A 10000-nucleotide genomic window follows, 5' to 3' on the forward strand; every position below is an offset into this window, starting at 1 on the left:
CATTTATCATTTAAAAGCTCGTTTAAAATCCGGAGCGACGGCACCACACAAAGGTCACGGCCCTTTGGGAGCTGCATAAAAGATTGATAAAGCTAAGAGCAGCTCACAGCTGGGACCTTAAAGGATTCCTCTAAAATTACCAGAGGTGCTCGGCCGTGATTTACAGCAAGACATTGATTACACTCCTCCACTGCTTAGGAAAGAAAAATCTACTTCACTTATATTTCAATCCCACCATTCTGCATTAAAGCACAGAAACCCCCCAAAAAAGTTTTTGTTGCGTACTGTTTATACAAATGATTCATTCAACAACAGAAAAGTCTATAAAGCTAAGTAAGGTCAAGTCGTAGGTTGTACTGAACATTCCGTTTAGCTAAACCTATCATTCCGCCTCAAATTGGGCATTTTGCCGCTCGGACCTTTTTATTATGACGGTCTGCTCCCGCAAACCTGGAAGCAGCTGCACATTTCAGCTCAGAGCCACGGGCTACACAGAGTTCTGTAGTCCAGGCCTGGGCGATACGATCATACGATAACCATATCATGATCAATTAAATCACAATATACTTTTCTCATATATCACAGGTATTGTTCTGGTTTTTATTATAATCACAAACTCTCACTGAAAGCAGATGATTTGATCGTCATATAGTGTTTTTGTCATATCACCCAGCCCCACAGTGGACCATGAGCGCAAAACACATTAACAAAACAAGACTGCAACAGTAAGACTACAACTACGACAGCAAATCCGGAAACACGACAGCAAATCCGGAAACACGACAGCAAATCCGGAAACACGACAGCAAATCCGGAAACATTACAGCAAATCCGGAAACACGACAGCAAATCCGGAAACATTACAGCAAATCCGGAAACACGACAGCAAATCCGGAAACATTACAGCAAATCCGGAAACACGACAGCAAATCCGGAAACATTACAGCAAATCCGGAAACACGACAGCAAATCCGGAAATATTACAGCAAATCCGGAAACACGACAGCAAATCCGGAAACACGACAGCAAATCCGGAAACACGACAGCAAATCCTGAAACATTACAGCAAATCCGGAAACATTACAGCAAATCTGGAAACATTGGAGCAAATCCGGAAACATTGCAGCAAATCCGGAAACATTGGAGCAAATCCGGAAACACGACAGCAAATCCGGAAACATTACAGCAAATCCGGAAACGTTACAGTGAAATGTGAGCCCTCTCTGCATATCTTGCTTTGTGTTGTTTTACAGTTATGTAATGTTAAGGGTTACTGAGAGTAATTTATAAACAGAAAAATAAAATCACTTTGTTAAGGCATACAAAAATGAGAGATTTTTATTCATGCAATACATGAACTGTAGAATAAGACGAGTTTGACAAGAAAGCATTAGAGGAGTTTTTAGTGTAGCTAGCTAATATATCTAAAGGCTAGTTTGTATGTAGCTTAGCTATTTTATATCAGGAGTAGCTTTCCCAAAGGGGGGAGAGAGAGAGAGAGAGAGAGAGAGAGAAAGAGAGAGAGAGAGAGAGAGAGAGAAATGATAGACGAAGACAGAGAAGACAGACATGCTAAATGCTATAAACATTTCATGCTAATATGGTTGTTCTACATAATTATGAATACTACAGCTAGTGTTAACTAGCATGAACACATTGACATTTATGTGTTGTGTGTCTGTGTGTTAATGAAGCATTAAAAGTAGGCGGGTTTCACGCTGTGACCAATTACCAAAAACAGCAGGTGAAACAGCTGGCACTTCCTCCATGGGGTACAAGGATGATGCTAATGCTAACACAACACACATGAAATGGTTTTTGGAGTTCCATTTACATCCATATTGTTTATATTGATCTTTCTAATGAAGAGAAGCCGCAGTATATTTTAGTCCTCACACGAGAGGAGTCCGAGGAATCGATCCCCCATGGGCCACACCGAGAGACCTGGCCGTGTTATCACAGATTCTTTCAGGTGTAGAACATTATATAAACTCAAATTATTACGTTCTAACATTTCTTATACAGAAGTCATCTTTGGTCACAGCACCATTAGCTATTTATATATTTACAAAATTCTATCATCTCTATAAAGAACACAGGCACACTGAAGCGGTGGTGTGGAGGAGTCGAGGGACAGACAAAGGAAACGTTTATGGATGCAACAACTCACTTTTATTATTACTGTAAATATCAACAAGAAGAGGGTTTCAAACGAAATGGAAAGAAGTAGGCAGGTGGACGAATAATGGTGATCAGTGATTGGACGCTGGGAATAATGGTGATCAGTGATTGGGCAATGGGAACCCATTCTCCCAACTTATACATCAGTAGCTAGATCTCAGCTGGAGAGGAACACATCGAGCTGGAGAGGAACACATCGAGCTGGAGAGGAACACATCGAGCTGGAGAGGAACACATCGAGCTGGAGAGGAACAAATCAAGTTGGAGAGGAACACATCGAGCTGGAGAGGAACACATCGAGCTGGAGAGGAACACATCGAGCTGGAGAGGAACACATCGAGCTGGAGAGGAACACATCGAGCTGGAGAGGAACACATCGAGTGCAGGACTGTTGCTGCTGTCTGAACAAAAATCGCTAGATTTGCCACTAGACTCTTTTTTTAAATAAAACTACTAAAAAGGTCAAAGTCGAAAAAACTAGTGATAAAGTCTCTAAGTTGGCAAAACTAACGTTAATGTTTCTATTGCAGTTCCAGTTCAGTTCCCAGGCAACAGAAGGCACTAACCTGTACTGGTTTAGTACAACTTAAATAACACCATAAATAACCATAACAAAACCTCCTGATTATCTCACGGAGATTTGATGTAGGTTATGTACGATATGAAGTGTCAGTGTTTTTAAACGTCTCTGAATTGTGTAAGCCGTATTTGCAGCTGTGTACTGAACCTGATCTGCACCCCTTGAGTCAGTGAATCCTTTTAGTCACAGCCAAGATTTGCTTCTCTTTCTCATTCAGTGGATCAGGGTTTGAGTTCAAGAAGTCCCGGATGAGCGTATGCCCTACGTCACCTGGAGATTTCCAGCACGCATGTGGTGTTCTAAATAAAGACGTAAGAATACAGGCAAATGATCTGAAAGAACCATTTAACTGAATTGATTCAAGTGACTGGAGTCACTGAGAAGAATCTGATTCTCCCAAACAGACTTGAGGTCTAACTCTAAATTTAAACCATACGCCTTTATCCCGATGTCTTTAAGAGATGAAAAATGTACTGTATATAATTCATTTCCATATGGCCTTATCTGAGACAGGTACTGCAACACCGTCACAACTCTACTACCTGCTACTGCTCAGCCCAGCCTGGAGACGAGCCCACTTCCTGTGTCTCTGTTTGCGATGTTAGCATTTCTTACATCATTAGAGATCAGAAGTCCACTGAGCTGATGGAGTGTAGATCAGGTAGACTGCAGTCTGTCCATCACCTTCTGGAGCAGGTGTCACTCGGACAGTACGGATCTGTGCTATCGAACAGAAGGAGTAGAATTTAGCCAGCTTTAAACCGGCCTCGGCCAACATCAGCCATTCTGTTGCGTGTTGTTGGGGCAACTCTGACAGGGTTGTTAAGAAAAGTGCCCCAGGCAGAAGGTTGTTTAGTTAGGGCCAACACCATCACCCAAACTACATGCTGGACCAACGTCAGCTGCCAGTGCTGAGAAAAGCAGGTATCCTGTGGGCATTTGGGGTATTGTTAGTGCACTTTCTCAGGAATTAACCCCAGGTGTACATGTAAATAATGAGAGCAGTACTGTACCATGTGACGCTGTGTCGGACTAAACAAACGAGCCTCGTCTCAAATCTCTTATATACGATCATATACAAGTACTGAGTACTAACACTAACTGTGACTTTTTCACGTAGCCTTCAAATCTCAAAAGGTCTGTTCTGTAGGACAGTAAATGCTTCTCTGCGTAGTTTGGGATTTAAGATGCAGATAATGTTGAGAGTGTTTTTAACACGTCTGTGCATGAAATCACTCGAAGTTTTAGCGTGCGTTTAACTGGGAAACCCGATGGACAAGCGTGTTGTAGCTCTGTCACGTTTACACCAGGCCTCCCTCGCTCTGCTTCTCACTCTGCACTCTGACCCGAGCAACGCACCTTCACTCTTTATCATTTCACTTGTATTTTAATTCTGTACACCGGAACCCAGCTGCTGCAGATGTGCCCGTGACCCCGTGGAGATATAGCATACACACTGACCTGCCAGTTTATTACTAAACAGATTGGTATGTCTAATAAACTGGTGCATATAAAAAGAGTAAATAAATTTATTAGAAAGATAAAACCAGGAGAGAAAATAAAAACCCAGCTGTCTCAGAAACGTGCCGAGTGTGTAACGATCTGTTTTCTCTCATACACTCGTCATGTCAGTGGGAGAGAGAGCGAGAGACACAGAGAGAGAGAGTGAGCGAGAGAGCGAAAGCGAGCGGTGAGACCAACAGATCAAATGACTCTGTGTAATGAGTTCGGCTCTTGCACATCTTAGCTCGAGTGGACAGAGAGAGAGAGAGAGAGAGAGAGAGAGAGACAGACAGACAGACAGAGAGAGAGAGAAACAGGTAAAGAGAGACAGGAAGAGAGAGAGACAGACAGAGAGAGAAACAGAGAGAGAGAGAGAGTGAGAGACGGAGAGAGAGAGAGACAGAGAGACAGACAGAGACAGACAGAGATAGAGAGACAGACAGACAGAAAGAGAGTGTGAGACAAACAGACAGACAGAGAGAGAGAGAGAGACAGGCAGAGAGAGAGAGTGTGAGGAGTGAAAGAATAGGAGAATGAGTGGTGCTTGACCTTCTGGGCCAGTTCAGTACTAAATGGACTGCAGCGCTCTTCTCCTCCCTCAACACCTCTTCGTCTCTCAGCTGTCCGTCTCCACCTCGTCATCCCTCGCTCACTCTCTCTGCACTTCTAAACAGTGGAACACTTCTTCATTCTGCTGGACGTAACACTCGAGTTTTTCCTACAAACGTTTTAATATGTGACTCTGTTTCGTGGACCTGTAAACCTTCCCCCCCACACCCCTCACCCCACACCCCTCACCCCACACCCTCTCCATCAGTACATCACTACAGGAAGTTCTTCACGGTGTCAGACTGGTCAGAATTAGCATGTGGGTATTTCACCTCGTGCTCGACGGAACTATCGCAGCTTAATTGGTGCTCCGTTAGAGACGTGAGGAACGTGTGAAATGTGTGAAACGTGTCAGATCTATTTATGAACGTCACCGGGTGCTGAAGATCTGCTCTGCTGCTGATGGAGCCGTCAGAATCGCGTGATCGCGGTTATTTTTGGAGCTGCTGTTCACTGCTCTCAGGAACACTGCATGTAAATCCAACAACTTTATTTATAGAGATCACCAACATTTCCTCTGTGAAATAATTCTCTACCCTTCTATCACAGTCACAGTTACTGCAGTCTGAGTACCATTACGGTTCAGAGGTACTCAAAATACCAAAATACTGAGCGCAGGACTCATTCTGTATAATGCTAGTGCGTGTGAAATTCCACTCAGTTCAGTTCAGTGTTATTAGTGCAGCGTGTTTAACAGTGGACATTGTCCCAGAGCAGCGGTACAGAAATATATACACTCAGGATACAGATTATAAATGTATGAATTTATCTCTAATGAGCAGCCAGAGGAGACGTGGTGAGGAAAAACTCCCCGAGACGATATGAGGAAGAAACCTCGAGAGGAACCGGACTCAGAAGGAACCCGTCCTCATCTGGGTGACAGCAGATAGTGCGATTATAAATAAATACACCCTTTCTATAAATGTACTAATACTACATGATCAAATAGTGCAGTTGTGTAAACAGGAAATTCATTACAGTATCTACATGAAGTCTGTTGTGTTGAACTTCTCCACTGGTCACTGATGGAGACTCGAGTGCAGAACTGTTTGTGGTAATTGTAGTGCTAAAGCTATCACAGCATAACTGTTCATATGAACTGAGGTCCAAAGCATCTTTATGGTGTTTAAGTGGAACCGTCCTCAGTAATCTCAGTGATCTTCAGTCTGCACCATGTGGGACATCCTCAGCAGCAGCATGTGACTTCCACCTGATGAGAACTCCAACCAGAAGTAGGACATCAGGATGGAAAATGAAGTGCATTCTTATATTTGTGTATAGAACACACTCTGCTTTGATCAGCCTTAGTTCAGGCTTTATATAGCCTTCAGAGCTCCCACTGCTCCCTACCGAGGCTGCCTTCCTCCAGCGAAAGTGATGGTGTTGAAATAAATTATGGCACCCTGTGTAGAACATGTCCACTAGGGAGTCATCTGGGATCCGGCACCAACACGTGGTATGAAAAATAACTGCGTCGCCTTGACTTTCACGAATCCAGTCCTCCGATTCATCCAAATGTTTATCACGACTGAGACAGGAACCTCTCTCGGGACGGGCAGAGTGATGATATAACGTCGATATTAATATTGAATCCTGTCATATTGAGGATATGTTAATAATAATTACAGAAGAATCTGATTCAAAAGTGCTAAACGTGAACAGTGTCAGTGTGTGAGACTCTCTGTGTTAAACAGTCTGACGTTACCACGTGGCTGTACTGATCAGACGTGAGGAGACGTGAGGCCCTCGTTACACACTGCCCGCTCCACGCCTGTGTGTGTGTGTGTGTGTGTGTGATAGAGAGAGAGAGTCTCTATGTCTTGGCTTGCACGGGGTCGCCCCGGTTACACGAGCGAGCATGTTTGAATGTAGTGTAGTATATTTCATCATACTGCAGCATTTTAGACTTTTTATTGCTTCCATATGTCATAAAGAGCGACATTTTTCCTTTATGACATTTTCCTGTGACTTCAGCTGGGATTTGAACAGAACGTGCTGCTAAACAGCATAAATCACATCTGGACTCTCTCTCTCTCTGTGTGTGTGTGTGTGTGTGTCTGTGTGTGTCTGTGTGTGTGTGTGTGATAGAATGCCTTTGAGGTGAGGGAAGAAAGGCGACAGATGAATTACAGTCGTGATTTCATTAAGGAGGGAAACATGGAGGTGAAAGAATTCATCAGCGTTCGCACTCTCCCTCTCTTCCTTTCTCCCCTCCATTATGTACAGCACAGCTGTGTGACCTCCATCCATCCATCCATTCTATTCTATCTATCCGTCTGTCTCTCTGTCCATACATCCAACTGTCTATCTATTCATCTATCTAAACACGTCTATCCATCTATCTGTCTGTTCTACTATCAATCTGTGTATTCATCCATCTGCTAATCTATCTGCCTCTAGTGCATCTATTTATCCACCTATTCATCTGCCCATCCATCCATCCATCCATCCATCCATCCATCTATGTAACTACAGTCTCTGTCTATTCATCCATCTATTTATTCATATATCCATCCATCTGTCCCTCTATCTCTCTGTCTATCCATTTGCTTATCCAGCCATCTGTCTATCGATCTCTCATCTTTCCACCAGGCTGTCTATCTATCCATCTATCTATCTGGTCTTTTTTTGTCTATTTATCCACCCACCTGTCTGTCTGTCTGTCTGTCTGTCTATCCCTCGCAGCAGACAGACACTGTGATTAGTGTAAAGCTCTAGTGAATTCTCCTGGTGTGATTATTATGGAGAATGGTCCGGAGTGGGAATAAAAGAAGTCTTTATTTGTCAGATAAACATTACAGCACAGTGACATTCCTTTTCTTCACATATCCCAGCCTGTTAGGACGTTGGGTTCAGGGCACAGGGTCAGTAACCCAGAGCCACCACTGCCCCATCAGAACCCAGAATTCCAGGTGATATACCTGTTTGTGTCCCTTCAATACCTGCAGTGCATAAACCCCCTACTCAGTGATGTACTGCCCCACTGCCCCGGGCTGATGTACTGCCCCACTGCCCCGACTGTCTCTGCCTCTCAGTGTGAGTGGAGCAGTGGGGACCCTGCAGGATTGGGCTGGGTGTTTTCCCTCGGGTCCTCCTGTCCAGATGGCTTTGTAGCAACAGATGGACCTGTCTCCCGCTCTCTGCTTCCATCTGGCTGGCGTATGAAGAGGAGAGGAAGGAGAGATGGATGAAGAAGAGCTCCGGTGCTGTTTTACACCGCTCGACTCCCAGCATGCCTCTGGGTCACGACATGTAAATCCGCTTTTTACCGTCATCCCGCAATAAAGAGATACGGAAACTAAACGTGAGAAAAATCTTTGTTTGAACCTGAAACGTCGGTAATGTGACAAATTACATATAAAGAATCCGTTTACACGATTTTAACTTTGAAAATATTTTTAACAATAACTTTGTGTTTTCTACAGTTTTCCTTTCTATAATATAGTATTCAGAGATTGTGAATAAATCCAAAATTATTATTATTATTATTATTATTATTATTATTATTAATAGTAATAATGAAAGGTCGATCGTAAGAAGATCTTGACATGTTATTGTACAGACTGTGAAGTACACTAAATAGGGAAAAGGGAACAAATTGAGACACAGCAAGTATTTGTAGATCACTACGAAGTTGTTGCCATGATTACATTAAACTAGCATTTGTTAACAGGCAGAAAACATGGAGTAATTAATTTACATCATATGAAAAACAAGTCACCTCTTCACAAACATCTCCAAACACATAGACACCCTCAAGCCGCTAATGACTGGCTTCCCTAAGCGTATCCCGTCATTTCCAGACCACTCAGTGTTGTTAGCTACACCACGAGGGAAAAAAAGCCAGCAGAGCGAATGTACGAGGCCTTTCATTTCCTTCTGTGTCTGTAATTTTCTACAGAATAAACACCTATTTTTAGGTGATGGGTTTTCGACGTCTCGATGAACAAGCTGGTCCGTCCCACGGCCCCGGGGCGGCTCTGCAGGCCTTACAGCCCTAATGCTGGTCTTAAACTCCACCGTGTCTTCTCCTTATCTCAGTGATGAAGTGTGTGTGTGTGTGTGTGTGTGTGTGTGTAAGTGCAGAAACACAACCGGTGGATACACTACCCCAAAATCTCTCCATCTCTACTACTGATCTACTACTGATCTATTACTGATCCACTACTGATCTATTACTGATCCACTACTGATCTACTACTGATCTATTACTGATCTATTACTGATCCACTACTGATCTACTACTGATCTATTACTGATCCACTACTGATCTACTACTGATCTATTACTGATCCACTACTGATCTATTACTGATCCACTACTGATCTACTACTGATCTATTACTGATCCACTACTGATCTATTACTGATCCACTACTGATCTACTACTGATCCACTACTGATCCACTACTGATCTATTACTGATCTATTACTGATCCACTACTGATCTATTACTGATCTATTACTGATCCACTACTGATCTACTACTGATCTATTACTGATCTATTACTGATCCACTACTGATCTATTACTGATCTATTACTGATCTACTACTGATCTATTACTGATCCACTACTGATCTATTACTGATCTATTACTGATCCACTACTGATCCACTACTGATCTACTACTGATCTATTACTGATCCACTACTGATCTATTACTGATCCACTACTGATCTATTACTGATCTATTACTGATCCACTACTGATCTACTACTGATCCACTACTGATCCACTACTGATCTATTACTGATCTATTACTGATCCACTACTGATCTATTACTGATCTATTACTGATCCACTACTGATCTACTACTGATCTATTACTGATCCACTACTGATCTATTACTGATCCACTACTGATCTACTACTGATCTATTACTGATCTATTACTGATCCACTACTGATCTACTACTGATCTATTACTGATCCACTACTGATCTACTACTGATCTATTACTGATCCACTACTGATCTACTACTGATCTATTACTGATCCACTACTGATCTACTACTGATCTATTACTGATCCACTACTGATCTATTACTGATCTATTACTGATCCACTACTGATCTACTACTGATCTATTACTGATCCACTACTGATCTATTACTGATCTACTACTG

The 10000-nt window shown here is 42.7% G+C and overlaps 1 protein-coding gene across 2 annotated transcripts in view; it reads right to left on the reverse strand.

The window, feature by feature from the left end:
- The window catches only part of LOC128609296 (E3 ubiquitin-protein ligase SH3RF3-like), an 89709-nt gene that overhangs the window by 62094 nt on the left and 17615 nt on the right, over nucleotides 1-10000 (reverse strand). The window lies entirely within an intron of this gene.

Source organism: Ictalurus furcatus, chromosome 6 (assembly GCF_023375685.1).
Source record: "Ictalurus furcatus strain D&B chromosome 6, Billie_1.0, whole genome shotgun sequence".
Lineage (NCBI taxonomy): Eukaryota > Metazoa > Chordata > Actinopteri > Siluriformes > Ictaluridae > Ictalurus > Ictalurus furcatus.